The sequence below is a fragment of the Carcharodon carcharias genome, chromosome 7 (genome assembly GCF_017639515.1).
Source record: "Carcharodon carcharias isolate sCarCar2 chromosome 7, sCarCar2.pri, whole genome shotgun sequence".
NCBI lineage: Eukaryota > Metazoa > Chordata > Chondrichthyes > Lamniformes > Lamnidae > Carcharodon > Carcharodon carcharias.
The window spans coordinates 16,493,506-16,518,062 of record NC_054473.1 but is presented as its reverse complement, the minus strand read 5'-3'; the positions used below and the strand labels follow the sequence as shown (position 1 = coordinate 16,518,062).

General features: G+C 39.2%; 1 protein-coding gene across 2 annotated transcripts in view; it reads left to right on the top strand.

Annotated features, from left to right (window-relative positions):
* Window positions 1-912: 912 nt before the first annotated feature.
* LOC121279849 (transforming protein RhoA-like) overlaps window positions 913-24,557 on the top strand; it is a 39,723-nt gene continuing 16,078 nt past the window's right edge. The window contains exon 1 of one of the 2 annotated variants that reach the window (XM_041191305.1): window positions 913-1,191. The gene's annotated coding sequence lies outside the window, so the exon portion shown is untranslated. Of the gene's footprint in view, window positions 1,192-1,846; window positions 1,867-24,557 lie in introns of those variants that run through there. The other variant, XM_041191306.1, reaches the window with a different exon arrangement.

Here is a 24,557-nt window from a genome sequence, read left to right as displayed (position 1 = left end):
TGCATGGATTGCTGGCCTCCAATATCCATCTGACCTATATTACAGATACCAATGCCATATGTATATTCTGCAGCTTATATGAGCCCATCTTCCTCACATATATACAGTGACAAAGATTACAGCGCCTCTTCAATTATCTTGAAAAGCTGCTCAATTATCTTGAAAGCCTGAATTTCAACCTCACATTTAAACATAATCAGCTGGCATGCAGAGGACCAAACAAGCCTGCTCCGTGGCCTGACTAAAATGACCATCCATTGGTCCAGGGTCCACTGGGAGGGTCATTCTGACTGCCACTTTTCTCAGGCCTTGTGCAAACCCAGGTGACCCCGGAAAGAGATCTCACAGTACCCAAAATTTCCTACGACCACTGAGCACTACAGGATACTGTTTGTATCATTAACCAAGAGAATCTAATTTTAATTTAACCCGCATATAATTTTAGTTCATATAGACTACTCATATTAGTGGTGCTGTCCTCTTGAGAAGAGGACATATCAAATGCATATTTTAGTTTTCTGGCACTGGGCTGGCAGAGTGTCACCCTAATGGAGTATTTGAAACAGTTCTTTGAGCACTCAGCTGAATTTAATTGTCATGCCCCCAGATTAGGGATTGAATCTGAAACTTTTCAAGTGTCTATGGCTCATTGTACGCTATAGAATGTATTTTTACCACTGAGAGGGTTAATTTCGTCTGTTAGCATATTGGTGATTAATGCGTCGGCATAAAATTGCTTTTGTGATTTATGGCAACCCAGTCATTAAAGCAGGCACAGAGGAATTTCTCTCTAAACGTGTTAACTAGTGCAGTGCCAAAGCCCTATCAGCAACAATCATAATTTGAGGAACACAAAAAAATCCCCACCCTAATCTAAATGATTTCTCTCTCTCTCTCTCTCTCTCTCTGCAGGTCCTTCACATGATCCAGTACCAGTTTGTTGAGGAAATAGAGGCTTGTCTTTGAAGAAGGGCTGCCTGCATTGCTTTGAATTGTGGCTGCCACCCCCTCAGGCGTGGCCACGTTGATCTGGAGGGCGCGTTGTCTGAGCCTGGGCTGGTTGCAATCGAGAGAGAAGAGGAGAAAAAAAGGAAGCGGCGCCAGAGAGAGAGAGAGAGAGAGAGAGAGAGAAAAGGACAACAAAACCTACCCCTACACACAGAGGCAGAGGCAAAAATATAAACCCTGTGGGTAAGTCACCTTCCTTCAATCTTACCTCTAACTGGGGAGATCCTGAAGAGAATTTTTTTTAGAAATAGAAATTAACCAAAAAAAGCCTCTTTTATCGAGAATAAACCCCCCCCCCCCCCTTCCTCTCCTTTTTAGGGGAGGGGGTGTTTTTCTTGTTAACAGGAATTGGTTCTGACAGGACATGTTTTGTCTTCAACTGACAGGATTTTGAGTGAGTGAGTGAGTGAGTGAGAGGGAGGGAGGGAGAGGGAAGCAGTTTATTTTTTAAAGAAATACATTTTAGATCCTCACACCAGTGATTATACTGTGGCGTGTCTGATGTGTTAGTCTCTTGATGTCTTGGGTTGGATTTCAATGTTTTTTTTTGGGGGGGGGGGGGGGGGGGGCCTGATTTTCTCCCTCTTTAATCATCTGTTGCTGGCGGCCGCCATCTTGTGTTTGGAGGAGTTTTCAGGGGGTTTGGCCCAACCCAAGGAAAATATGAGCATCTTGAAGGGGGTCGGTGGTGAGGGGGCCCCTCTAATATTTATAACAAAAAAAAATATATATATATATATATAAATACATAAATAAATAAACTTGAGAGGTTTTAGAAAGCACAGGTTAGTGAACTCCAAACCCTTTTCTTCCTCCCCACCCACCCACCCAGTACAAAGTTGGTGTTTCTTTTTGCAGGTCAGTATTGCTTTTCCTAATTGTGGAGGGAGAAAGTTTTCTTTTGACTTTTTTTTTTGTTGTGTTGTGTTGTGTTGTGTTGTGTTTGTTTGTTTGTTAGCTAATTCCTGAAGTCAAATCGATTCCTGAACTTTCAGCTTCTCCTTTTAGTCTGGAACGCCAATTTAAGGCCAAAAAATATTGTAGGTTCATGGGTTTTCTTTCTCTCTCTCTTTTGTTTTGTAGTTCGAAGAGGAAACAATACAAACGGAGGCCTTCGTGTGTTTAAGAATGGGGATTTATTTATTTATTTTTTTTAATTTTAAAAACGGGAAGGTTTGAAGGGTTTTAATTTTTGAAACCCTGAAAGCGCCACAAGGTGTCTTTGAAATGCTTGTCGCGCTTCGCATGTATTTGGTGTTTGATCTGAATTTGAAGCATAATCAACATCTTCTTTATATTATATATATATATATATAAAAAGCAAAAAATTCAACAAAACGGAAATATCAGGACATCTAAAATGAGGTAATCTATTTTAAAATGGCAACCGCCCTAAATTTAGATTTTTCTTTGGCTTCAGTGTCTCTGTTCTTTAGGCACCTTGGCCATATTTTTTGTTAAAAGATTTTTCGACCCTTTTTCAAAAGGGCGGGGGAAAGAAAGTTTTGATTTTTCGTCCTTTTTGCGTAAATGTGGCCCAGATTAGAATAGGTTTTTAAAGAATAAGACGCCTGTCGTTTGATGTCTTTGGTCTGTGCTGTTTTCATAGCTTTCCTCTTTTTAAATATTTAAAAAAAAAATTACGTGAACGTCCCTGATGAAAGTGAAATGTTAGGGCACTCGGACGTGGTGTCATTCCCCTATTTTTTCAATATATCTGCTTTTTCCTCCCTCTCGATTTTGAGTGACTATTAATGCTATTTCAGAGCTGCAGTCTGTGAATATTCCCTCTTGTTTTGAAATGGTTATGGCGGCTTTTCTGTTTTCAAGCCACGTTGACTTTTTCATGACACAAATAGGAAGATTTTTGAATGTTAATTTTCATAGTTTATAAATCAACAGAAGGAAGAAAACAAAATAAAGCTCTTGAGGTGCGTCCCAAACAGAACTGATGTCTTAGCTAAACGCCACATCTCTGGGGATGACATTTTCTCAATGAAGGAAGCTTTTATTGTTTCCCATAAGCAAAAAAGGGGAACTGGTGCTGATCCTATTCAGACAACAAAAAGCACAATTTCTTCCCTACATTAAAAATGAAAACATTTACAAAATTTATTTGGACTAGGTTAATGGTTCTCCAACGTTTTAATTGTTATTGGTAAATTGAAATGTACTGTGTCATCCACCCTTGCAAAATCTATTGTGCTACACTGTACCCTGACATTTGATCAGTCAGACATGATAAGTGAGTTGCAGTGAATTTCACCAAAACTATTTGTATGGCAAGATTTTAAACCTAAGCTCCTGTAAATCTCAAAATATGTGACATATACCAATTTTATTGAAGGGGGGGGGTGTCCCTGTCTCAAGACAGTTGCCATCTCGAGCGTAGTCTTGATGCCCTGTCTTTGAGTTAGCTGATCTCAGCTGAGATAGCAATGCACGTACTATTGGCCACTCTGTATCTGGGTTAGGGACCGGAGAATTGGCTATGGTTCTCACACCTGCTCATCATATGGAGAATCCTGCTAGGTGCGCATGGTGATCTTGGCTGTGATGCCTTCCAGAGTTGGATAGTCTGTTAATACCAGTGGTCGAGGCCCACACGAATGAATAATGGCCATTTTGAGTTGTTTTGATGTCATCTGGCGAGTGAGAAGCTAATGCTTGCAGCTTGGGAGAAATCTTAAAAATGGTTTACTGCACGGAGGCCAGATGTCTGAGCCAGTTACCATGTTCGGTGTTCACATATTTTCCTGTCAAACTTTAGTGGGATGTAAATATGTCACATGGTTGTTTTGGCAAAGAAAATGGTGAGGAAAGACTAGGAAAGGAAAATGGTCAGCATAATCAGGAAATGCGTTGATCCTTCTAATGATAGAAAAATGTATGAGCAAGGTTTTTAGTCATCCTTCTAATATCTTTTTTTTTGGATTAGTGACAATTTGTCACTTTTTAAAAATTCCTTCATGGAATGTTGGCATCGCTGGCAAGACCAGTGCTTATTGTCTTGGAATTGGTGGTGGCGTGCTTCTGCTTGAACTTCTGCAGTCCGTGCAATTATGTAGGGAGTTATGGGATTTTGTCAAAGTGACAAGAAAGGAACAGTGCTATATTTCCAAGTCTGGATGGTGTGTGACCTGAGGTGAATTAGGGGAGATAGCTGTGACCCCTTGTGCCTGCTGCTCTGGTCTTCTAGGTAATAGGGGTCATGGGTTTGGGAAGTGCTGTTGGAGGAGCATTGGCGAGTGGCTGCTTGCTTCTTGTAGATGGTACAGGCAGACTGTAGATATGGTGTGCCGGTGAATGTTTGAGATGATGGGTGATGTACCTATCAAGCGGGCTGCTTGTCCAGGATGGTGTCAAGCTTCTTGAGTGTTAGAGCTGTGCTTATCCAGGCAAGTGGAGAGTAAGTTCCTTGGAATATTTGCCTGCATTAAAGGCCTACATAAAAATTATTTTAAGTGGATAACAAGTGCATAATCCAAGTGAGGAATTTTAGAGCCCCCACACATACAACTTTCTGGTTTAAAAATTTGCATTTGGACATTATCTTGGACAAAGCTAATATTTAACCAGCATCCTGATGTAAAACAATTCCAATGTGAAAGGGCCTCATTATTGTACCTTGGTCCTGGAAAATGCACAAAATCACCTACAAATCTGTGTAGTTACAGGATTACGGTAGCATAGCAGTTATGTTATTGGACTAGGAATCCAGAGGCCTGGAATGATCATCCAGAGATAAGTTAAAATCCCATTATGACAGCTGGGGAACTTAAATGCTGCTAATTAGATAAATCTGGAATTAAAAAGCGTAGCCTCAAGTAACAGCGACCATGAAACTATTGAATTGTCGGATAAAAAACCATCTGGTTCACTAATGCCTTTCAGGCAAGGAGATCTGCCGCCTGACTAGGTCAAACCTATATTTGAGTCTAGACCCACGGTAATATGGTTGGTGCTCGTGGCCTGGTGAAATGGCCTAGCAAGCCACTCAGTTGCATTAGGATAAACAGTAAATGCTGGCCTTGCCAGTGATGCCCACATCCTGTGAATGAATTTGTATTTAAAAAAATTCTCACTAGACATAGCATATTGATACCAATACGCTACAAGTAAAATTGCAATTGGCCCAGTAAGCTTTAATGTGTGATGTTCTTGGTTCACCTCAAGTTGTTCCCACAGACCTGTCCCTACCAGTACTTAAGACCATAAGACATAGGAGCAGAAATTGGGCCATTCAGCCCATCGAGTCTGCTCCGCCGTTCAGTCATGGCTGATAAGTTTCTCAACCCCATTCTTCCCGTAACCTTTGATCCCCTTACCAATCAAGAACCTATCTATCTTGGTCTTAAATACACTCAATGATCTGGCCTCCACAGCCTTCTGTGGCAATGAATTCCATAGATTCCCCACTCTCTGGCTAAAGAAGTTTCTCCTCATCTCTGTTCTAAAAGGTCTTCCCTTTACTCTGAGGCTGTGCCCTCCGGTCCTAGTCTCTCCTACTAACGGAAACATCTTCCCCACGTCCACTCTATCCAGGCCTTTCAGTATTCTGTAAGTTTCAATCAGATCCTCCCTCATCCTTCTAAACTCCATTGAGTATAGACCCAGAGTCCTCAAACGTTCCTCATTTGTTAAGCCTTTCATTCCTGGGATCGTTCTTGTGAACCTCCTCTGGACCCTCTCCAGGGCCAGCACATCCTTCCTGAGATACGGGGCCCAAAATTGCTCACAATATTCTATGGTCTGACCAGAGCCTTATAAAGCCTCAGCAGCACATCCCTGCTTTTATATTCTAGTCCTCTCGAAATAAATACCAACATTGCATTTGCCTTCCTATATTTATATACTTACTTATAATACTAACCCTAGACTTGTATAGCTTAAAGACACAGCTCAATTTTGCAAGTAACAAAAATCTAGTTGTACTGCTGTTTTTCATCGTTCATGGATATAGCATGCTAATGAATAATTCTGCTTATTGAAGTCTTGCAGACAACTAAGGTTATATAGCACCGTTGCGCTTAAAGTCAGAGAAGCAACAGCCAGGAGAACCTCGCCATTCTAATTGTGATGGTTTTGTGAATAGTTGAAATGCAAATTGTAATCAGATTACACATATTGGAAAAGGAGTCAATGCAGCAGTTTCCTTTGTTAACGACATTGTGCTAATCTGTATTGTGATTCCCTGGACTCTGGATATGCATCTATACTGTTTATACTAAAATACTCCAAAAAGAACAGGCTAACTATTTTAAGCAGATCAGGTGATCCAGTTGGAAAGAATGTCCCCCACATTTTAAAAATAAACATAAGCAAAGTTATTTTTAAAGGATGCTGACGATCTAGAACTGTACAAGTAGAGCAGAACACATCATATTGTGCCTCTCTTAGTATTTAGCATCACTCTAATCCCATTTCCCTGTATCCTTTTACATTTTTTTGTTTCAAATACCTATACAGATTACCTATACAGAAGGGTTTGGAATTGATAAGGAGATGGTTTTGGTTAGGCTGCCTGTACTTAAAGTTGATAAGATACCAGGACCAGATGAGATGCATCCAAGGATGCAGAAGGAAGCGAGAGTGGAAATTGTCGAGAGACTGGCCGTAATTTTTCAATGATTCTTAGACTCAGATGGTACCAGAATTGATAGAGAATTGCAAATGTTACACCCTCGTTCAAACAAGTGTATAAAGATAAGCCTAGCAATGACAGGCCAGTCAGTCTAACTTTGGTGGTGGGGAAGCTTATAGAAACAATAATTTGGGACAAAATTCATAGTCAGACGAACAAATTAGGGCTAATTAAGTCAGCACAGATTTCCTAAGGAAACACGAAATATTCCAACAGTGGTCTATGTGTTGTACCAACTCAATATTACTTTCCTATTGAGTGCCCCTGTGTTTAACTAACTTGCTTGAGATTTTTGAAGTAGTAATGGAGAGAGTTGATGTGTCAATGTTGCTGATGTGGTGTATGTGGACTTCCAAAAGCCATTTGATACAGCACCACACAATAAACTTGTGAGCAAAGTTATAACTCATGGAATAAAAGGGACAGGAGCAACATGGGGACAAAATTGTTTCCTGTCGCTCAGCCAGAGAGTGATTAATGGATGTTTATCAGGCTGGAGGAAGGTTTGTAGTTGAGTGTCCCAGAGGACAGTGTTGAGACCCTTGCTTTTCCTGATATTTATGAAGGCCTAGACCAAGGTGTACAGGGCACAATTTCAAAATTTGTGGTGATATGAAACTTGGAAGCGTTGTGAACTGTGAGGAGGATGGTGTAGAACTTCAAAAGGGCATAGACAAGTTGGTGGAACGGGCAGACAAGTGGCAGATGAAATTCAATGTGGAGAAATGTAAAGTGATTCATTTTGGTAGGAAGAACATGGAGCGACAATATAAAATGAAAGGGGTGCAGGAGCCTTCTCCAGTGCTGTAACAATTCTGTGATTCAGTTTCATTTTCAGTGACAGTCTCCACCTTGTGATGAAGCATTCAAAGTTTGAATGATCCTCTGGGGGTTAATTATAACTTCTCTCACTCTTATAGCAACAATCCTCAGATTATGTTCCTTATTCCAATTTACCAACCAGCAGAACAACCTTTCACTGTTTACCCACTCAAAATGTTTCATATTTTTGCAAATCACAATGAGATCCCCGTTTAACTTTAATTGAGAAAAGCCCCAAATTCCACGTGGTTTTTCAGAATGATGACCTCTTTTTGTTGATTCATTCTAATTGAAACTCGTTATGCCTTTCCCAGGCTCCACTGCATGAAATATTCCAACAGTGATCTAACCAATATGTTGTACCAACTCAGTATTACTTTCCTATTGAGTGCCCCTGTGTATAAAAGCCCGAATTAACATTTGCCATTCCTTGTGGCCTTTTTACCTGCATTCAAACCTTTAAAGATCTCTGGACTGTATCTACATCCCTAAATCCCTTCATTCTTTTGTTAAGAATTTTACCATTTAATTTTTTTTTATTCTTTTATACAAAATATGGTACTTGATTGGATCTACTATATCTGCTGTTTGGACTAATTTAACGCAAGTCCTTTTTTGCATGCCTCCCTTTGAAAAATAACAAATTTTGTACCAGTCTTTCACACCCTCCTTTTACTCTATGTATGTATTTAGTCTTTTTTCCTATCCATTTCGAATTTAAATATCTCCCAATTGATCTGCTTCATTTGCCATTTTTCCAATTAGTTAATCCGTCTTGGGTCCCCTGTCATCTAACTGAAATTAGCTAGTTTCCAATTGATCGTCTTTATCATTGGCTCTGTTGCTAATGTCACTTGAATCCGGTTATTGATGCTGTTTACCAAAAATGTACTTTCTGCAGGGTCATGTGATGCAATGGGTAGCATCCATGCCTCTGAGCCTGAAGCTTATGGGTTCAAGACCCGGCCCAGGAAGATTTGTTTATAACCCAGCCATTCAGGTTGAGTTTTAACCTGCAAATCCTTCCAACATATGCCAATAGCAGGCGGTAAGAGTGGGAGAGATTCCAGGTCAGCCATGTGATGGAAAGAAAGTTGGAGACTCTACCATCACTATCCATAGCATTGCAAACAATGTGTGGTACTGGGACTTCCTCAATGAACTGTAACTCATCTGCAACGATCTGTAGGTTGCTTACTTCTCTGCATGTGAACTTGAACAAAAGTCTACAACTCATTGTATACAATCAACCCCCAAAACATCAATAGTAAGCTGTATGCTTTAAGCTTTTCTTTCTGCTAAAATTTTAAAACTCCACCCATTTCCCCCGAAAATCACATTTGGAATTATTTGGTTTTAGCAAAGTCAGAAACTTGATTGGCTTACTGGTGGCCGCAAGAGAAATTCTCTTAGCCAAAAATTCAATTTTTGTGTCTTGGGGCATGTAAAATTTCTCACAAACTAGAACTGTTCAACATTTCGAAACTGTATAATGTTTTTTGACTTTCAAATTTCTGGGATAATTTCCATCCCTGAACAATGTTACAATTGTTTTTCAGAAGAATGCAATATATTAGAAGTTTTATTGTGCCACTTGAATTCTTTTAATGCAAGGTTATTACTGGGTAGTTCTGATGTCAACATAGTGGGTCTGTGTAGGCTGGGAGACAGGGGGAAGGAAAAAAATCATCTGAGTGAGAGAAATGCAAACTATTCATACTGAAGAGCAAAGTTTTTTTTTTTAAAAAAGTAAATTGAAAGGAGATTGGACAAAAGTAGAGCTTTGAGCATAAAAATGAACCTAGAACCTGCTTGTTTTAGTACAGAAATCATGCACCAAAAACTTAAAATGGTGAAGCACAAACTGTCCCAAAATCTATTTTGAAACTTAAGCTTCAATGGACGGGCTGAGGTTTGGGTGGTGGTGCAAGGAGAATAAGTAATTTTTTTTTTAAAAGTTCAAATAAGCAACATTTTGCTGGCCATAGGTACAGGGAATGAGTAATTAAAAGGGCTGTTAAATACAGTGCACAGCTCTGTATTGGAGATGCATATCCCAACAACTACTGTACTGTCTATATTCAAAATCTGAATGGGCAAGAGTTGTGTGTCAGTACAGTCCTGATTTGGTTATTGAGTTCACAAGGTGACTCCTCATGGAAGCAATCTTCTTTAATATGTTTTATTTGGATGCTGTTAAGCAGAAAATAACAGTTTGGATTACTAGACAACAATGTGCAATGGTACTCCTCTACCCCTGTTTCCTTTAATAAAATACTCGATGTACGGTACAAATCTTTGCTCTGTGGAATCCAGTGAGCAACAACTTGAGCACATTCAGTGCAGACCTGGCTCAGCTATCCCTCACCAAACCTAACTGGATCACATTAAGCTTTGGCCTTGCTATCCTCTCTGCCAAAAGCACTCACTAGTTAATCTAGAATCAACCTGTAGAGCAAAAAAGAACACTGGGTTCTTTCCTCTACTATCAACTGTCCCCATAAAGCCCTCTCCCCTTTCCTTTTTGTCCTCAACTCTAGCTCACAGATGTTGCTCTGCCAGCTATGGACCATCCTTGCTTGTTTTGTCAACGCCTCTGTGAAGTGCCTTGGAATGTTTTTCTACGTCTCCAACATTCAGTTTTGATGAACTTCAATTCCTAAACTTCGGGAAGATCAAATCCCTTATCTTCAACCTTTGCCACCAACAAGCTCTCTGCTCTCCAGCTCTTTCTCAAGCTGAACCAGACAGTTCATAACCTCGGTGTACTAATCAAACCAAACGAAGCTTCTGAACTCTATCCTCACCTACAAGGAAAATCACTTCTAACACCACTTCCTTCACTCCAACCTAGCTCATTTAAAGTGAAAACTTTCCCAATGCCGTAAACAGATTTGTCTATTTCATTGTCTTCTGACTGGCCTTCCATCCTCGCCTTCCTTAAGATTCAGCTATATAAAATTCTACTGCCCATATCCTGTCCTGTGTTAAGTCCTGCTCACCCATCACCCCTGCACTCATTCATCTAAATATCGCTCCTGCATCCTTTCCCCTTGACTGCTCCCCCCCACCACCACCACCATCACCACCAGCCATCCCTGTTTATCTGTACCTCAAATTTAAAATTCTCAGAATTCTCATCCTTGTGTTTGAATGTGTATGGCTTCACCCTTCTCTGTTCTTGACCTATGCCAGAAGTACAAGTCCTACCTCTCCTGCAAATTCATGAGTCATCTGACTTGGTCTTCTGTGCTTCCTCCCTTCTGTCTTGCCCAACATTACTGGCTCTGCTTTAGCTGCCTAGGCCCCACAACTTTTGGTATTTCCTCCTTAAAACACTGCCTCCTCTCCACACTCCTTTCCTCTTGTAAGGCCTTCCTTTAAACCCATCCCTTTGACCAAGCTTTAGATCTAATCTCCTGATATCATTTTTTTCAGGGTCCTTGGGCACTGCTGTGATGAGGTTAGCACCTTTAATGCAGAAAATACCCTATGTAAGAACCTGTTATTACAGATCGGCCAATGATTTAAGGTGTCCAATATTTATTTGCAGCTGACTATATTATTTCTTACTTTCTCCCCTGCTTGAACTGTTATTGACTGCTCTAAGATAGCACTGGCCTTTTTTTGGCAGCCATGAAGGCAAATGACTGAGATCTGGATTTCAAAAATTTGTTGAAATTAGTTGTGCATATCTAGTGTCACCTGTCTAATGGCTCATAGGCATCTCTACATTGCCTTTGTACCTATATATTTAGCTCGCCTAATTAGAAATTCAAATCTGTTTCTGTTGAGCAACTAATGAAACAAAAATAAAACTTCTGATGTTCATATGATGGATTAAACTCATTGAAAAGAATAAATCTTAATCCTAGGCATGCAAAAGTGAGGCAAATTTGGAATTAAATTTAGCTATTACTTTTTCTTGTGTAACTTCTTTTGTAATAGAATCACTATTGCAGTGATAGTTATTACTGAAATTAAGATTTCAACAATAACAGTACTGCATAGTACATACTATACTGAAAGTCGTCAAATCATTATATAAAGTTGTTTTCAAGTACTACAGTTGGTAAGGCATTGTGAGTTATAACTTTGTGATATCAGTAGAACCCAAGGCTATGGTATTAGTGATGTTTCACATACCTGATTGTCATTGGAATGCACAGATGGTCCAAAGTTGACTAGTGTTGGACAATCCATTACATTTACCTTTTATGTTTGTCTAGCAGTGCAGATAAAAGGGTGGATTATGACCTTTGTAAAAAAAAAAACACAGGTGTGATGCACCCATCACAAGTTTAATCTTGATGAAGACCCTGCTGTGCCTTATAGTACAAATAATCGCACCTTTTGAAGTGTTGCTATGAATGTTTTGTGAGAAGATCCATTTTTAATTTTGTTTAAAAAGGTGTTATGTTTAATCTCACAACTGTTTTATTGCTTCACTGCTTCTGTGGAAAAGCTTGAGATGTGAAAGTGTTCAGCGGGGGTAGTAGTGTACCCTGACGTTATTATAATGTCAGATATTTTATTAGCAAGCTTAAGTTTTCACGAGTTTCAACTTTTGTTGGGTGAGAAAGATGTTTAGGTTTTTAATTTGTAATTTTTGCTAGAACCCTGGATTTTAAGTTTGACTTTTGCTTTGGAAGAAGATCACGCAATTAAATATCAATAAATAAAGCTTCAATGTATTGCAGTTCTAGCATGACCCCATTCCCTAGACAACAAATTGTATTGAATTTAACTTGCAAATGTATTATGTAAGGTCTTGATACATCAGTGTATTTTGTGGTTTCACAGCCTGTTTGCTGTTAACCGATCAGAGGGCAAATCAACGTTTATGTATTTAACATGGTGTTCACAGTTGCATCCTAACGGTGTTTTGCTTCATTTTTCAACCATTCTGTTTCTCAACATCCTTCAGTTTCTTGAATGTTCTATTATGAACCTTGCTGCTAAGGTTGTGTACAGCCAGTCTGACTTTTGGCCAGTCTAATTTGAAATGTTTCACTGGTGCGTGAGTCTCTGTGAGCATGTAAGACATACCAAGGCAAAGGCAAGTGGATGAAAACTCAAACAAAACTAACTGCCATGGGCAAGGTTCAGAGCAGTATCCCCCAAAAAATGTAAATTGCTCAAAAGTATTGTGTGCTGCCAAATGCGCTGCTGACACGACAGCATAATTAGGTAAAACTGCGCCAGAATACAAAGTCTATGTTAAGTGCAAACACAAAAAAGCAGAAATTATTTTCTACACTGCAAGTAGCGTTGGTAAAATAGATCAACCAAGTGCAAAATAAACTGCTCCATTTCTTTTTTTGTGGAAAATTCAAGATTGTTTGCTGACTCTTTCCAAGGCAGTTTTGTAGCTTCACAATTTTAACTTTGGCATGAAGAAGTTAAGTCCAAGGCTGTCAGATTTGAAATGCCATCATTGATTACCTTGCAGAGGATATATTTTAAACACACATGTTGGAGCATTTTCGCCAAATACTTGCTTTCAATGGGGAGGAATGTTTACTGGGGAAAACCACCTTTCTTCTGTGTGCCAATATAAGGGAAAAGCTTGTGAGAGTGGGGAGACAAGTTCTTCCCATGTCAATCCACAAACCGGCAAATTCTGTCACGTGACTATTTGCGCAAAAGTAACAAAAAGATTTGTCACGACCTTTTTCAGTGTGGATCTGGTACTTCAAGAGGTAAGATGAAAGAGAAAAGTGACTAATCATTGATAATTCCCTGACTCATCTTAAACTCGCTCATGATTTCAGCGCCACCAAGATCATCTACCTTCCTGTGGTTCAAGGCATATAAAACCGCAACAATGTTGACTAGCTGTAACTGATGGGCAGTGTGATTGAATGTGTGGAGAAAGGTTAAAGTGAATAATGGTCACATGTTATAAGCCACGCAGTTCGTTTGTTCTGTATAGAATCGGGTGAAGGAACAGATGAGTCCCACTGGCTTGAGGGATCTGGGGAGAAAGGTAAAAGACTTGCAATTTTATAGTAATTTCAAGATCTCAGGACATCTCAAAACCCTTTACCGCCAAATTAAGTCCTTTTGAAACATTACTGTTTTAAATGTAGGAATACAGATATTAGAAGCTGTTGCTTTCTTGCATAGAAACAATATAGTCCACCTTGATTTAAAACGAGCCAGCTTCCACAAACAGTAATGTGATCAAGTCTAGATAATTTATTTTGGTGATTGGAGGGATTAATATTGGCCTGGACACGAGGACCAGCTCCACACTGCCAACCACCACGCCCCACGCCCCCCCCACCCCCCCAACCTCTCCATCCTTGAAATAGTACCATTAGGATCTACCAAAGGGTAGATGAAGTCTCAGTTTAACATCTCATCCAAGAAATGACAGCTCTGACAGTGCAGCACTCCCTCAGTACTGCACTGAGAGTGTTGTCTTAAGTGACGTGCCCAAGTCTCTGGAGTGGGACTTAAACCCATGACCTTCTGACTCGGGTGAGAATACTATCACTGAGCTGCAGCTGACTTGAGGGAGCAATGGGGAAAATCTTTGCTGTCACAAAAGTCCAATGCAGTGAGGGATTATTTCGAAACCAGGAAATATAAACATATATTCAGAATCTTTCACAAAGTAACTTCAGTGGTTTTACAGTATAATTGTCTGGAAGTCACTGCGCCAGCATTTTATTCAATCTTTCATCAGTTTGGGGAAACAAATCATAACTAGTCCAAAATTTATAGAGCTTCTCTTGGTCACTATTCATCTATAAATCTAGTTGTAAGAATCTAAAAAGGAAAACATAAAACTAGGCTAGATGAACACTGTTAATGCAACTCTTATCTACTACTGTGTGCCTTGAACTAGAAGCAACACTTTGGTAAGGTGATCTATACATCAAGCTCAAATAGTGGCTATAATGTGGGTGATGGACATGTTTGTTGAATGTTGCTATATTACGTTACTATTTGGGAATAAATAAACTTCCAGGTTATGTTCCGTAAGTTTGAAATAAATATGGCTACCCAAACAGTAATGTCAGTACGCCAGTCATTTTTTTTGCTGTAAAGATCTTGAAGATCCATGTTGGGTCGCAATTGCAAATATGTTGTTTCAGTTTTCTGAGCAATCCGTGAGTAATGAGGGATTTAGCCCAAGATGGGCTTTGAGTTAATTTGAAATTCTCTGTCCATCTGAAAGTTACATGCTAAGTATTAATGGTATATTGATTATGTTTAATTATGTACAGGTGAAGGGCATTAATTGGGACCTCACTTGAGCACATTTAAGGATACACTTTGGCCATCAACAGGCCCAGGCAGTGGGCAGCCAAGTGGGTTGTTCAGCCCAACTGTCTGCCTCTCTTCTGCTGCTGTGTCTCCACTGTGGTGTCCCTGGAGAGGGAACACGTGGTGGGTGGGGTGGGATTGGAGTGCATCATCAGCCCTGGGAATGTCACTTTAATCTGATTAACTAAGTTTCCATTAACATTTTTGGGGGTTTCTTTCTGTTACAGTACATTAGTGGTGCCCATTTCAGAAGAGGCATCTTTATTGACAACTTCTGGTTGGATCAGAAGTATAAAGAGACATTTAGCCATCAACAGTTCCAAGCAGTTGAGTGTTCGTCTTCTGCGCCCAGGTGTGCCTGGAGAGGGAATATGTGGCTTCGTCCAGTTTGCTTCAGGCCTTTTGCAACCAGGGGGATGGGGGTGCATCATCAACCCTAGGAATATCACTTTAATCTGATTTAGCTAAGTTTCCTTTAAAGCTTTTTATGTTTTTTTTTTGTTAGAGTATATCAATAGTGCCTCTTTCAGAAAGGGAACTTGGTTTTTTTTTGGCAACCTTCTGGTTGGATCAAATGAGGTATAAAGAGACAATTACTGAAACTGTGGCATTATTGAGTTAGGAGATATATGCTTGTAATGTTTAACTCTAAATAAATGTAAGACTGAGTTAAAATTAGCTGTAGTATCATCCTTCAACTGCCTTTCTGGAATATACTACAAAGAACAATAGTCTGCCATTTAGAGATGTATTTGAGGAACCCGCTCCCACTACCACAAAAGTATAGATTGAAGATTTGTGGTGCATAATTTTATGATGGGGTTGAAATTATGTGGATAAGCTACTTTAGTGTCAGTCTTGCAATTTTACATTATTTGAATTGCTAAAATTTGAACTGCTTTTATATTGCACTTTTAACCTCTGTTTTCCTGTCTTATCTGGTACTGTGTTTCACACTATTTTAGCTGTTGCAAATTCTTATGTTCGCTTTCCTGCCTCACAATTTGGGTAGAGTTTCAGGTTCGGGTACAATAGGGAAATTGTACCCAAAATGTTTTAAACTCCCTTGATTAGTTTACAGTTCACGTTTCCATTAAAAGTCATATGCATAATCATAGACATAAAATCTTACACGGCACTGGTCCATGGAGTAGAATAATGTTTTTTTTTATCTCCATACCCCGTCCCGCACTAACAAGTACTACTTGATACGTTTAAAAGTAGTAACATGGACCACTTCCCTTATCACAGCTGAAAAAGGGTTTATCACAATAAGCATTTTTAATTAGTGTGCAATCTCCCACCTGTTTTAAAATCACTGTGAAAGATACTAACCTGAACAATTTACCATTTCATTAGTGTACGCTAGTCAATTTCTTACAGTTTCTGAGTAAATAAAGCATTTTTTTAAAACAATGTGCCTGCTGGTACCTGTATGTCTAAGAAAATTAGCACAATTCGAAGAGCCTTCCTGAACTGGTTCAATTGGCACAAACTCCCAGTGGTGACATGGTCAGTTTTGTGTGGGGGCCTTATTCTGGTAAATTGAATTTTGAAACAGTGTAAAAGATTGCAGAAACCTTGGGGTTTTTGGACATAATTCACTTGCGTTTTAAATTCCTCCATTTTTTGAACTGGTTCAGCTTATTCCGCCAATATTACTGGAATTAACCAGCAGAAATTCAACAGCCCCAGTGTTTATTTTTACACTTTACTCCCCTATCTTTTCTCTTCTTTTCTCCCATCCTTTCTGTCCTGAAGACGTCTTTTGCTGGGGCTCTGTTGCCCCATGAGTGTTAATGTTGAACTTCAGAGGATAGCATAGCTTAAGCTGATTTCTGCCTTCATCCAACATGGCATGTGCACTTCCAGCAGAGCTTGTTTCTCAGCCCTTAATTGCTGGAACTTTTGTTGCTAATTGTAACGGTATTAACACTGTCCGATTTGATATTAGCTAACTCTGTACTTTTTGAAGTCTGTATAGATCAGAGACGAAGAATTTACATTTGAATCAAAAGTGAGCAACATTGTAAATATGATTAGTATGTTGAATGTTATAGACTACTTGGTGGCTGGACAGGACAAGGTCAATGGGGTAGTGCTGTTGTCGAGTTGGGACAGAGGAAGGGATGTGTTGAGTTCAGCCAGAATTGTGGCAAGTATGTATTAGCTGCTGAACTTGTCTAGCCCTAAATTCCACCTAGAAGCACAAGGGCAGCAAATAAATGGGAGCACCACCACCTGCAAGTTTCCCTCCAAGCCACATACCATCCTGACTTGAAACTATACCACCGTTTCTTCACTGTCACTGGGTCAATCCTGGACCTTCCTCCCTAACAGCACTGTGGGTGTACCTACACCACATGGACTGCAGTGGTTCAAGAGGGCTGCTCACCACCACCTCCTCAAGGACAGTTATGGATGGGCAACAAGTGCTGCCTAGCCTGCAACACCCACATCCTGTGAAAGAATAAAAAAAAGTAACCAAGACACAAGTTAGTTTCAGTTTCTATTAATTGCTTACATTATCGGCTCTATTTACATATTAACACTTAAGTACCTAGGATGATATGACAGAAGATAGCTTTAAAACAAGACCAGTATAAACACTGAGGAAAGGAGCTGGGTGTCACCTAAGGAAACCATCCTACTAGCTCCATATTTGAAGTTGGAAGCAGACTAGTTACAAAGTGTAAAAGCAAAAAACTGCGGATGCTGGAAATCCAAAACAAAAATAAAAATACAAATATAAAAATACCTGGAAAAACTCAGGTCTGGCAGCATCTGCAGAGAGGAACACAGTTAAAGTTTCGAGTCTGTATGACTCTTCAACAGAACTAAGTAAAAATAGAAAAGAGATTTTCTATTTTCTATTTTTACTTAGTTCTGTTGAAGAGTCATACAGACGCGAAATGTTAACTGTGTTCCTCTCCGCAGATGCTGCCAGACCTGCTGAGTTTTTCCAGGCATTTTTATAGTTACAAAGTGTCCTCCTTTTAAGGAAAGTTGAGATTGTGGATATTTATAATTCATGGTTATCTTCCCTGATCTTGCCCTAAGCTCCATCTGGAAATATCTGTAAGCTGCCATATTTGAGCAGCCTTCACCTCATCAAAAGGCATGCAGATGTTTCTTATAAATCGTTTTTTAAAAACCTCACAACTGCAGTACCGGATCGCCAATAGCAAATGCATTAAACATAAGCATTTAGTTAATTGAGTACTGTTGACTCTTTTGTCATGAGTGGTTATTCAGTTTATTAAACAGATGAAGTATTGTTAATACCATTGAATAATGTCTTCCATTGCCAGATAGTATCCATCTAAGTGAATGGATTTAATTTACACCCAGTGAAAATGTGACGATCACTTGAGTTAATGCTCAAACTTAATTCTGAAGCATTTACAGGGGGTGCTATTGTTAACATGGAATAGCATGTTACTGTTGTGCATCAGAAATGTGTAAAATTCTGCTGTGGACCTATTTTCATTAAGATTTTGCTATGTGGGCTGTTACCACTTTTCTGAAAAATTAAATTTTGAAATGCTGATCAGTTTTCAGAATGCTGACCCTAGTAAAACTTAACTTCAGTGTTGAATCTTAATGCTTTGAAAGAATGCTTTGAATTTCATGGTCACTGAAATTTTGTTCAAGATGAGTGCATAGCTCCTGGTAAAACTTTTTAGGAGGCATGTTTATGAATGAAAATTACTTGCCTGTTTATGATTCCAAGGTAATATGTTTTTTCATTTATGCCCATTTGCTGATTGGAAAGCTTTTTAGAACTTTAGAACCTCTTACAGCATGCTACATGTCTGGGGTTCCCATCATTGTTATAGGAACATTGGAGTTAGGAGCAGAAGTAGGCCATTCAGCCCTTCGAACCTGCTCCACGATTCAACCAGATCATGGCTGATCTGGCTGTGGTCTCCATTCAACCTTCCTGTCTGCCCCCCATAACCCTTGACTCCACGAGACACACCTCCCGCTCCCTCAACCCTATTCTCACCAACCTGCTGACTGCCCAACTTCCTTTCCTGTTTCAAAGAAGTTATTTCACTTGAAGAGTGAACTTTGTCTCTCTCTCTCCACAGATGCTGCCAGACCTGCTGCGTTTTTCCAGCTCTTTGGTTTTTATTTCAGATTTGCAATGGTTTGCTTTTATTCCTTTCCTGACTCCCTGGTTAGGTGATGTCATGAATGATTCTCTCTCTTCGGGTACTGTCCCTCTCTCCTTCAAATTTGCCATTATCTGCCTCAAAAAAACAACCTTTGGCCACTCCATCCTTGCAAACTACCGACCCATCTCCACCCTCTTTCCTCTCCAAAGCCCTTGAATGTGCTGTCGCCTCCTAAATTAGTGTCCCAGAACTCTATGCTTGAATCCCTCCAATCCTGCAACGGTACTGAAATGCCTTTAATATTAGTGAAGTCACAGATGACAACCTATGCGACTGTGACAAAGGTAAACTATTCCTCCTGGCCCTTCTCAACCAATCTCCAGCCTTTGACACAATTGACCACGCCTTTCTCCTCCAATGACTTTCCATCCATCGCCCAGCTGGGTAGGAGTGCCTGGTCCTTATCTATCCAGTTGTAGCTAGGGAAACACCAGCAATGACCTCGTTATATATTTTATATTTAGGAATTGGTGGACCTTAGTTTTCAACTTCCTGGTGATTATTTTGTTAAACATAACAAGTACTGACAGAAGTATTTGTAGTTAGTTTTTAAAGGCAAATATTTACCTGTACATTGAAGTTAACTTCTGAAGGTTGAATTTAACGAGGTAGATAACCAAGTAAGGTGTCTTAAACAATATTTTACCTAGTCTGTAAACATAAGCTTGATATTTAATATAATTTTACTGAATTGTTGGTATCAAGTTTTTTTCCCCCAAAAAATCCTGGAGTGAACACCCACCGACAGTGATAGCGTCTGCTACTGATCAAATTTAGTGTTTGCTTGACTTACTTGTTAGCATCTCCCCTCTGAGTCAGAAGGTTGTGGGCTGAAGTCCATGTCGAGGGTGTTAACACACAATCTAGGCTGACGCTTCACTGTATTACTAAGTGGTGTTGTGTTGTCTAAGGCATTGTTTGGATGTAACAGACTCCATGACACTTTTTAAAGATGAGGAGGAACTTCTTTGTTGTCCTGACCAATATTGCTTCCTGAAAAAAGAGCTCCCTGAAACAGATTATCTAGTCATTCATCTTGTTTGCTGTTGTTTGATCTTGCTGTGTACTTGTTGGTTGTTAGCGTAACAATATTCTCCACAAATTAACAGTAATTTGTTAGCTTTGGGATATACTGAGCATAACATGTGGCACAATATAGATTCAGTATATTTCATTGTTTTTTTCTTACTGCAGCCAGCATGCAGGTTTTCAGTAGTTTTACAGAACCACATTTAAAATCAGTAGCTTAGTGTTCAATCATGCTACGTTTTTCTAGTATCTCTTGTATGAAATACTGCTCCCACAAGCAGTGACATTCAGTTGCACTTGGAGTTGAGTATAATTTGCTCCTATTTTAATTTTAAAAATGAGGCTGTTTAACTTTTCAATTTCTCTCCTTTCTCCTCTCCTGAAGACAATAGCTTTTACTAGGTGCAGCATACCTCTCTGATATTCTAGCTAAGCGGATGTTTTATTTTGTCCGTGTGAAGTTGGGCTCTATATGTCAGATTATAAAGCCCATCACATCCAATCTCAATTTCATCCTCACACAATGGGTACATACACATTTCCAGCAAGGCTTGGTGAACTGGAATAGAAATGCTTCCCTGCTCCGCCCCCCCACTCACCAAACCTTCTGGCCTGGGGTGAAAAACAATTCAAAAGGCAATAGCATGAATTCTTTTTTGTAAAAGTTAGGTTAGAATATATGCTGGAACATGTTCGCTGCTGTCTCTAAATTAATTAAAATAGCTGAAAATCATATTGAGCTAAACAAAAATGTGCTACATTTTGCACATATGTCAGTGTATAAAAGGCACCCTGGTGTAGAGTTTAATATGCAAAGCTAACATATGTAACGATGGTTATCCTTACACATTTAAAATATGTATTTAAAAGTAACTTTGAGTTCATATCAAATTCTAATTATAGTTTGTGATGATTGATATAAATATCCCAACACCCTGTTCAATTTTATTTTGTGATTGCACTGTGTGCGTATTAAATACACATTCCCTGTCATGGGAATACTATCCAGTGAAAGCAAAATGCTTTGTTGTAAATTTGCATGATTTACCCAACAAAAACAAATAATCTGGTTGTTATCTCATTGCTGTAAATAGGAATTTGCTGTGTGCTTTAGCTGCTGCATTTCCTCCATACAACAGTACACTTCAAAAGCACTTCATTGGCTCTAAAGCACTTTAAGATGTCTGGTGGTCATAAAAAGTGCCATATAAATGCAAGCTTTTTCTTTCTATGTTTGTTTAAATAGCATTTTAAAACAAAAATTTAAATAGACATGTTGCTGGATTGGGCAGATAAGTGGCAGATGAAGCTCAAGGCAGGGAAGTGTGAGGTGATTCATTTTGGCAGGAAAGATATGGTGAGACAGTATAAAATAAAGGGAGAGTCTCTAAAGGAGGTGCAGGAACAGAGGGACTTCGGTGTATGGATACATAGATCATTGATGGCAGGACATGTTGAGAGAGCAGTTAAAAAAGCATATAGTATCTTAGGCTTTATTAATAGGGGCATTGAGTACAAGAGTAAGGAGGTCATGTTGAACTTGTGTGAGAGACTAGTTATGGCCTCATCTAGAGTACTGCGTCTAGTTCTGGGCACTATGGTTGAGGAAAGATGTGAAGGCATTGGCGAGAGTACAGAGGAAATTCACAAGAATGATTGCAGGGATGAAGAAATGTAGCTATGAGGATAGATTGGAGAAGTTGGGACTGTTTCCTTGGAGAAAAGAAGGCTGAGAGGAGACTTGATAGAGGTATTCAAGATCCTGAGGGGTATGGACAGGGTAAATGGTGAGAAGCTGTTCCCAATGAAGTGAACATCAAGAACTAGAGGGCACAGATTCAAAATAATTGGCATAAGGAGTAAATGTGATGTGACGTGATATGAAGGAAACTTTTTTTCACTCAGAGGGTGGTTGGAGTCTGGAACAAACTTCTTGAAAGGGTGGTGGAGGCAGGTTCGATGGAGGTATTCAAAAGGGAATTGGATTGCTACCTGTAAAGGGAAAATGTGCAAGGTTACAGGGATAAAGCAGGGGAATGGCACTAGGTGGAATGCTCTTTCAGAGAGCCAGTGCAGACTTGATGGGCTGAATGACCTCCTTCTGCCCTGTAAAGATACTGTGAAATAAGACCTTGAATGGATGAAAATACCCCCAAGGTGTTTCCCTAGGCGTAAGGGGGAAAAAAAATGGATCCAAAACCAAAGGAGATTTGGGATGTGTGACCAAAAGCTTTTTCAAAGAAATGGGGCTTTACAGAGGATCTTAAAAAAAGATAGGGAAGTTGAAGAGGCGGTGTGATTTCAGGATGGAATTCCAGTGTGCAGGTTGAGGCGGCTGAAGGCTCTGTTGCCAATAGTGGGGTGAAGGTAGAGGAACAATGTCAGTATTAGTGAATTTAATTTAGTATTGCTGGTATGTCAGTTCCACAAATCTTGTTTGGTTTCTTTTTTTCTCTCCCCTTGTCCTGGTCGAGATCCATCCCTCAAATAACACCTCAAACAGATTAACTGGTCGTCACTGCTATTTGTGGGAACTTGCTGTGTGCAATTTGACTGCTGCATTGCCTACATTAGAACAGTGACTACTCTGCAAAAGCACTTCATTGGCTGTAAACTGCTTTGCGACACCCTGAGATTGTGAAAGGTGCTATATAAATGGAAATCTGTCTTTCTCTTCACATTCCTCCTCTCTCTACAATGTTAGCTCAATCACATTATCAGCCTGCTAACCATATGGAGTGTGGGTGACGGACTCTGCATGTCAGTTCAGACTAGGGTTTTAAAGCTCTTTTTGTCCTTGAGTTTTTCTGGAGGATTGTAATTTCTAGCTTCTGTAATTCTATTTTTCTTAATTTGTGTTTTTGTGGAATTTTAACTTCCCGGATGAAGTTTTTAAAACATACAGAAGAGAATATAAAAGAACAAATCTCAATTTATAGGATGTCTTTCTTGAGCTATACTATTTGTAGTTTCAACAGATATGAGAAACAGATCTAGAAACATCTTTCTCTGCTGTTTTGTACACGGACAAAATGAAATTAGCAAAGAAGTCTGGAGAAAAATGAGCATAAAGCAGATCAAAATCTTTTAACAGGAATAATAGGAAGTGTACTTTATTGAATTATTACATAACTTTAATTTTACATATAAACATGCATTTCAGCACATACCAGCATTTCTCAGTCATCTTTCGTACTGTTTAGTGCTTTAAAAGTAGTGATGAGAGGCACTGCAGTGCTAGGCAGATAATTGCCCGATGTGAGGACATAACTGGAAATGACTGAGATTTGAACAGGACTCCCTATTCATAACATGGAATGGAGGAAATTGCTGGATACATCAGTCCACTGCACTGCTTTTGGCCTATACTTCTAAAGCAGAGTACTGAATGAGAAATACAGAGGTGACGTAGGTGTATGTTGCTCCATTTGTAATCCAGATTAATGATTGTTTTGATTGCACATTGGAGACCATGTTTCAGGCAAAATATTAATGCTGGAGCTTGACTATAAGTTTACACATTGGATTCATTAAATGCAGTATATTCAACTTGGGTGAAAATATGGATATTTTGGAAATCCAATGTAAGATAACTTTTGTGCCACATTACTGAAGTTTGGAACAACTTTGCAGTCAGTGCATTATATTGAGTATTTGTTGCAAACAATGAAAAAAATGCATTACTATTGGAATCTTATTTAAAGTAGCAATCGTGTTATATATTAATTATTTTCTAACTGGCAAATTTCCTACGTTTTGGAGAAGAACTTAATCAGGAGTGGGGAAATTAAAGTAGGTTGATTTGCTTAGGCGGCAAGGTCTGGGATACAAACTGAAACTTGGATATGGAAATCTGAACCTTGGGTTTGCCTGTAAACTTTCACTTTTTCTAGAAACTGGGTCAGACTTCAAGAATATGGGACATCCCATGGATTAATAGTTTTACGTAGAACTGAACTACCTGTGTCTGCAGCTTGAATAGTATTTACCTTTTTGAAACCATGGAATGTTAAGTTTGCATTACAACAAGGATTTTGGTTTGTTTACTTGAAAGGTTCTTAAGACATTTATCAGAGTCTAAATTCTAATCTGAAATGTGACACACTTCTATATTTTGTGTTCTGTCCTACAAAAGCCTAGTAATAATTACAGTCACACTTTTTAGTGTGGTTGGAAAATATAATTATTTTGAAGGTAATGTTACAATACCATAAATACAGACATTTAAACTTTCATAAATAAAAACAAAAAAACTGCGGATGCTGGAAATCCAAAACAAAAACAGAATTACCTGGAAAAACTCAGCAGGTCTGGCAGCATCGGCGGAGAAGAAAAGAGTTGACGTTTCGAGTAAGTTCTGTCGAAGGGTCATGAGGACTCGAAACGTCAACTCATTTAAACTTTCAGTTTGTTTTGTCTCTGTTTACGTTTACCCTGATTGCACACTGAGGTCCAGTAATGGCTGTCTTTTCCCAGGGCTGTACCAGTGTTCCTCTTGAGCTGATCATTGTGTGTACGAGTTGGTTCAGGTGATATCCCATTGCGTTTTTATTTTGATGTTTTTCTGATCTAAATAATTTCCTCTGCCTGGAAAC